At 38.8% G+C, this 7,004-nt stretch overlaps 1 long non-coding RNA gene across 2 annotated transcripts in view; it reads left to right on the top strand.

Moving 5' to 3' along the window:
- The first annotated feature begins 425 nt into the window (after nucleotides 1-425).
- Nucleotides 426-7,004, top strand: part of LOC107696617 (uncharacterized) — a 10,358-nt gene continuing 3,779 nt past the window's right edge. Inside the window, exons 1-3 of one of the 2 annotated variants that reach the window (XR_001635101.1) lie at nucleotides 426-496; nucleotides 721-816; nucleotides 4,700-4,952. This is a non-coding gene — a long non-coding RNA (uncharacterized LOC107696617). Of the gene's footprint in view, nucleotides 497-720; nucleotides 817-4,699; nucleotides 4,953-7,004 lie in introns of those variants that run through there. The other variant, XR_001635100.1, reaches the window with a different exon arrangement.

Here is a 7,004-nt window from a genome sequence, read left to right as displayed (position 1 = left end):
CAACAGTAATTCACAAAATATATTAATATAGAAATTACAATAGTGATATAATATAGTATTTTGTGAATTACTGTTGTAGACCTTTTCTGAGTAACAAGTTAAAACAACAAAAAGGCCTACATTTGCAAAAGGCTTACTTTGCATTCTTGGCTACAAAATAACTTTCTCATCACCTCATTTCAACCCGACCTCACTTATTAAAAACACTACATTGTTTAAAAGTAAAATATCAATTTCAGTTTCACCACTCTTATGACAAGAACTGTATCCTGTGGGCTGTCAATTGTCAAACTCAACTGTCACGGAAGCTTTCCCGCCAAATCACGTGGCAGCAACTGTTTACACACGTGACTCGCTGAGTGGCGCCCACCTCGACGTCATCAACAAAAGTCAAGAATGGGCGCGGTTTGAGCACGAATCAGCCTGTCATGCGCAGAAACGCAAGAAAACGTGTGCAGTTTGATGAGATTTTAGCGGGTTTTTAAAAATTTATCAGGTTAGTTTCCAGCACCAGCCATTGTTATCAAATTATATTTATTGTGTTTTAGTAAAGTGACACACCCATGGGTCAGTTCGCTTTAAAAGTATTCAATATTTTGGATATTTTCCCTTCAGATTTTGTGTAACGTAGCCATAGACAAACATAGTACAAACTTTAGGCGGAAGAAAAACTGCAATCCAGCAATTTAAAATACCTGCATTGTTTGTGATTATAAACAGGATTAAGCACATTTCAGAATTGAATAAGAGGCCTTTTTGCGAGGTCTCACAGGAAGCTGAATTTGGATTGGAATGACGAGGAATTATTTCACCCTGGTATGTAAAATTAAATTAGCCCACGTTTTATTAAAATCCTGTAGCATTACAAATGCTTGAAATGACATATAATATTGTATATAGACATGTAGAAATAATTAACCCACATATTGTTTGTTGTATGATAACAGTGAATATGAGAATTTCTTTTAACTAAATGTCACTGGAATTCTACTTAATTCAGATTCGAATTGAAATTCTGCATCCTTCAATTCAAATGCTGCACAACTCTGATCATGAGGAAATGTCTGAATGTGTAATATTCCTGTGAAATATGTTCTTGTACTGTGAAAAGGATACTGTTAGGCAGCAACCAGGCTTTGAAGTCATACTCACTTCTGTCTTGGCATATGCAAAGATCCTGTACAGACTGTTCAGACTAGTGTTTGACATATATTAGCATATAGACCTTAGTCAGGGTTGCTCCATATTTAATTTTTGACAGAAATGAAAAGGCGGCTGTGAGGGATAGAAGTACAGTGCAGCATATTGTACTGTTGATTAGCAACATAATGATTGTTCAGCTTACGAAAGGTCTTTTTGGAAAAAAAAAAAATCAGTAGACAAAAACTCCATAAAGCAACAAGTTGCGAGCTGTGAAAAACAATAACCACAATTGCGGCCTTTGCACTTGACCACGTCTACTTGCATGACACATTTTGACCACAAGTAGCCTATGTTTCGGACTTTTGATTAACCAATGGGACACACTTATAACATAGTGTTGTAAAATGTAAATGAAGTTTTTACAGAGCTTTATTTACACATTTTGTACATTTTATACTTCGCACCATGAAATATACTTCTAAATTTCGATTCCGTAGTCCCTATTAGGGATGTGCATCTCATGACTGATACAATACGCATCTCGATGCATAGCCAACGATACGATACATTAAAGATACATATGAAGCAGCTACCGATGCGATACGATACGATTCACCCCTGTTACAATGCAGTGCGATTCGATTTGATTCAACACAATGCGATTTGATGCAATATGATATACGAAATACGAAATATGCAATACGAAAATATGATCACTTTTAATGCCTCGAGGCCTGTTTCATAAAACAAGTTTACCAAATAAGCCAGGCTTATTTCAGTTAGTCTGACTCACTGTCAAATGATTTGGTTCCATAAAGCAAAATTAACATAGGCCTAGATCAAGCTTAGTCACTGTGGCAACTTATGCTGGGAAACTGACCTGGTCTAAAGCAGGCTAACTGTCAGGCTAAGCGGAGTTCCTCTAACACTGACCAATAGGAACCCAATCATATTACTACTCTCTCACATACTCTTATATGACTTTTTTATTTTTTATTTTTACAGTTTCTAGCCATGCAGCCTTTCTCTCTGGGTTTATGACAGCTGTACCTTTTATAGTTTCTGCAATAAGAGACACACATGAACTCATTTGAGCTTAGTAATTAGTACTGAACTAGCTTACATTTGATTTACCTATTACAATAGCCCCTTTACAGTTACTGATATCATAAAAATACACTTATATGTAGGTTTAAAATTCTACAAAAGACACATTTAATGTCCAACAACAAATATTTTAGCAAAATTTATATTTTACTCCTCCTATTCGATTGCGCTCAGTCTGTTTAGCTCGTTCACTCGCGTCAGTCCTGACAGCAAAATGGATATGTTTGCGTGACTTTCTGACATTTACAGGTGAAAAAAATACCTGTGACATCAGTATTGCACTGAGGAAAACACAACGTCTCAAATGCATTAAAGGGGTCATAGGACTTTGTAGAAAAGGAAGCGTTTGAGAGAGGCGGGGCATAGAGGACCTACAGTAATGTACAGTATTTGAAAAATAATGTGTTTTTTGAACATTAAAGCATGTCAACATATTCTGTTACACCAAATACACAAAATAATGATCTTTAAAAAAGCATCATATGACCCCTTTAAACAGCACAGATATATTCGCTGTTTGCGATGGTGAATCGATTTGATCCATGATCGACATTAAGGGCTGCTTGAGAATAAGCGTGCACAAATTAGTGAGATTGTGTGAACTTAATTAGTAATTTATGGAACCACTTTAGCCCCGATTGATTTGTTAGGTTATTTCAAGTCAGGCTTTGGACTTTAATCCCCACTTTTCCTCAAGTCTCCGTAGTGTTGTGATGCGTCACAATCACGCAGCAGCAGTGACGAGAGAATGCGCGTGAGAAGCAGTTTAGAGAGGAGAAATCAATCTACATATAAAATATTGGTCACAGATTATTGGTCATTTTCTAAACAATAAAAGTATAGCGGATCCACTAGTAATTATATATTAATAAATCGGTTTTTACTGATGCAAATATGTTAGAAACGATGCATCACGATATAAATGCCAACTTGTAGCCCATGCACACTTTTTAAACCGATGCATCGCATCGTTAACTTTTTATGTCGATAACACCGAGCGAATCGGGGAATCTTCCCATCCCTAGTCCCTATGTATCACACAATTTAATTGTGGTGTTTTTACAAAATACACATACATCACTGCACCAATAAAATGTGTTACACTTTTCATACTGCAGTGTTAGAGATAGTGTGGATTTAGTGTGCGTTAAGGGACCTGAGCTTTGGTATTTTTTAGACCTTGGACAATTTTTGCACACTTACTTCCTGTCACGTACACACTCTCTCAAGCGCCCAAGACCGTAAGTGTGTGTTTTGGGACAGGCCCAAAGTCTGTCTTGTTTTATGCTGATTTGATCTTGTCTGCCCCCCTCACTCTCATACTCCCCCTCCTGTTCAGTACAGAAAATACACCCACAGACTGCAGTGGAAACCAATGTGGGGGTGTTTGCGGTAAAACATAATCAGGAAAAGGATGTCTTGTAAGTCACCAATACCTATTATGCTTTTAAGCATCAAACCATATTCTTAAGTCTGTCAATATCAACTTGACATGTTTCTGATGCATTTCCACAAGAGTCTACACAAACATTTGTTCTCAAGCTCAACTGTTTTTCTCTAAACAATGACACATTCCCATGAAGCTTATGAGCCAGAGAACAACCGTTTTAAAGCCTGGTTTTAAACATGTGCAGTCCTCCTATATTAAATACAGAAGAGGGTTATGCATGTGTCAGATTTCTTCATTTGCATGCTATTTGCTTGTGAATGAATTGCATATGTCCGGGTGAGTTTGCGTTTGCCGCCCCCTTATGGTTGAGTAGACAAACTGCTCCACTGATCCGGCATCAGCTGGGCTGAGCTCACCCCAGCTGTCTCTGGGCACTGCTCCCAGTCTATTTAAAACAAGAAGAGGAGGGTGAATATAATCAGGGCTCATCTTTGTTGTATATCAGATTAAGAGGAACCGTTCGTCTGTTTTATGGGGGTGGACAGTAATTTTGCTGTTTTGACAGCATGATATTTCAAAAGTATACATACAATTGGAAATCTTTTTGCTGCAGAATGAACAATTTGCGGTTCGGTGTTCAGCATCCTTATGCTGATTTATTTTTATGCTTAAGCATTTAGAGTAAAAAGATTTGCGTGGTTTGTGGAAGTCTGAAAATAAATGATCTGATGTCTGAACGGCAATTACATTTCCTAAGAACGCGGAGGCTCCCACCCTTACGCCCAGATTACCTGATAATAAAGAACATTGGGAAAGATCTGTGTAATGTAATTGTGTGTTTTACTGTAATTGTTGTGCTTGATAGCTTCAGAAAGAAGCTGCGGGCTTTTCGATTTATTTGTGTTTAGATCTTCGGGGACCTCTGTTCCTTTTAGGTATTATGCCGCTTTGGCTGTGTGTGTGTGTGTCTGTCAAGTATGAGGGTCGTTTCCTGTCGACTCTGCCTTGTGTATTCTCTGTTCATTGTAATGCCTTTAATTAAAGTGATTTTATTCACAGGCACACAGCTGGCATCGGCGACTTTCCATTAGGCATCTGAGTGGCCGCCTCGCTGGTGGGAGGACCCGCACTGGTGCCGCTTCCTGGGGAACACAATACTAGTTTCATCTCCCCTCTGAGTTTGTTGTGTGTTTTGAATTTATTAATCACTGATTTTAATGCGTGCCTCTTGACAGTGGCAGCTACCCATGCATTAATTAATTTCTGAGATCCTCTTTTACAAAATGGCATTTAGAAACAATGCAGGGTCGGCCAGGGTTGCCTCTGACCTATAAAGAGATGTGCTGAATGCGAAATGTCAGAATTTGCTTTTATTTGTTCGTCGTTGTGGCGCTTCTTCACAGGTTTTGTTGGCTCTTTTTTATGTTGATGGCACGGCGATATAAAGGCCTATATTTGTAGCCATTGAAATAGCAGTAAATAAAGTTCTTTATGTTTCTGCTGCTCTTTAGGCTCAGGCGTTTAGCTGAAAACGCTTCTTAAACTCACCTGCTTTGCATGTGCTGGCAAGCAGTCAATCGTCGAGCGAATTGTTGGTCTTAAGTTGTGAAGAAAGGTGCTTTGGGCTGACAATAGCTAGACTGTGTTGATCCGTTCAGGTCTTAAGGAAGTATGTTAAAAAATTGCCCTCAGTGAATTGTGTGGATTAAAAAGACAGATTAGATCTCAAAGGATGCATAAGGGAGCCGAATTTGAATTTGGAGCAGGATTTGAATGCATTCAAAGTCACTTTATTTTTTTATTTATCAAAGAAGGGGGAACATACTTATTCATCCATTTAAATGAGTAAATAGTCTGTGCACTCGAAAAGATAAAAGCTATGCTCATAATCCGTATTGACACTCAGAGATGCGGAAAGGAAGATTCCTAAAACCCATCCGCACCCTGCCCCGCTGAAAGGGCCTGATCCCCATTCAGGAGGCAGACCTAATGCTAAAGATTTCCTGACAGATTTCTTTCACTGGATTGATCAGGACATGTTGCTAGTAAGCGAGCGCGCCCAGAGAGACGTTTAGGAGGGCGTTCGGTTAGCAGGTGCTTATCACTTGTCTCGAGGAGCTTTCCCAGCCGCAGAGAGCCTGATTGTGTCTGACGGCGTTCGTTGTGCTCATGTGGTAGAACGGTGGGAGACGCTCGGTTGTCCTGATACGAAAGCCCTGCAGATGTCTTCTTTATTTTGGAGAGCTTAAAGGCACAGTTCATCGTTTACTCACCCTCATTCCGTTACAAACCTGTTTTACTTTTTTATTTTGTGGAGATATTTGGAAGAATTTGCAACTGTTTTCCTTTATACAAGGAAAGCCAAAACAACCTCAGTGGACCCCGTGATAAAGAGGCCACCTATATTTGGTTTTGGAAGTATTTTTCCCATTTAAAAAAAAAAAAAAAAAAAAGTTTTAATCAGTGAACCAACTCTACCTGCTGCAAGGTCAATCACATCAGTTTGCAAACTTTGATTTGAAGCAAAAATATATATATACATCTGTCTCTCTCTCATATATAATATATATATATATATATAGTAACGGGGTGAAGAATCACACGACAAGTAATCTCAATCAATACCCCGGAGGGTGGATTTATTGGGGTCATGGGTGCTAGTGAGAAAGGTCCAGGTAGGTGCTCCGGTGCCGTGAGTGCTCTCTTCCGTCTTCCCAGTGCAGAGGGTCCGTGCAGTGCTCCTGTGGGGCTGGTCGGTCACACGCTGCTTTCTGTGGGAAAAATGACAGGGCGAGTTAGCGGCGCGCATCACAATATATATATATATATATATATATATATATATATATATGAACAAATATAAAACATTTTATATGTATATGTGTGTATGTGTTTTATGGTTATTGCACAATATGCATATTGTACACATATTTAAAGGGATAGTTCACCCAAAAATGTATATTCTGTCATTAATTACTCACCCTCATGTTGTTTCAAACCCGTAAGACCTTCGTTCATCTTCAGAACAGAAATTAAGATATTTTTGATGAAATGTGAGAGCTCTCAGACCCTGCATAGAATGCAAAGCAACTGTAATGTTCCCAGGTACAGAAACGTAGTAAGGAAATCGGTAAAACAGTCCATGTGACATCAGTGGCTCAAATTCAGTTTTGCGAAGCTATGAGAAAACTTTTTGAGCGCAAAGAAAACTAAAATAACATAATTTATTCAACAATTCTTCTCCCCTGAGTTATGTCTTATGCCATTTTAGAGTATCACAACACATACGCACGCTTTCCCCGAAGCATAAACAACGCTGATTAAGCAGATTATGTTCATGCGCGCGCTATATCCTCCGAACGTC

This window comes from Sinocyclocheilus anshuiensis, unplaced genomic scaffold, assembly GCF_001515605.1.
Source record: "Sinocyclocheilus anshuiensis isolate Anshui unplaced genomic scaffold, SAMN03320099.WGS_v1.1 scaffold502, whole genome shotgun sequence".
Taxonomy (NCBI): Eukaryota; Metazoa; Chordata; class Actinopteri; order Cypriniformes; family Cyprinidae; genus Sinocyclocheilus; species Sinocyclocheilus anshuiensis.
This window is presented reverse-complemented; position numbering and strand designations above follow the sequence as displayed.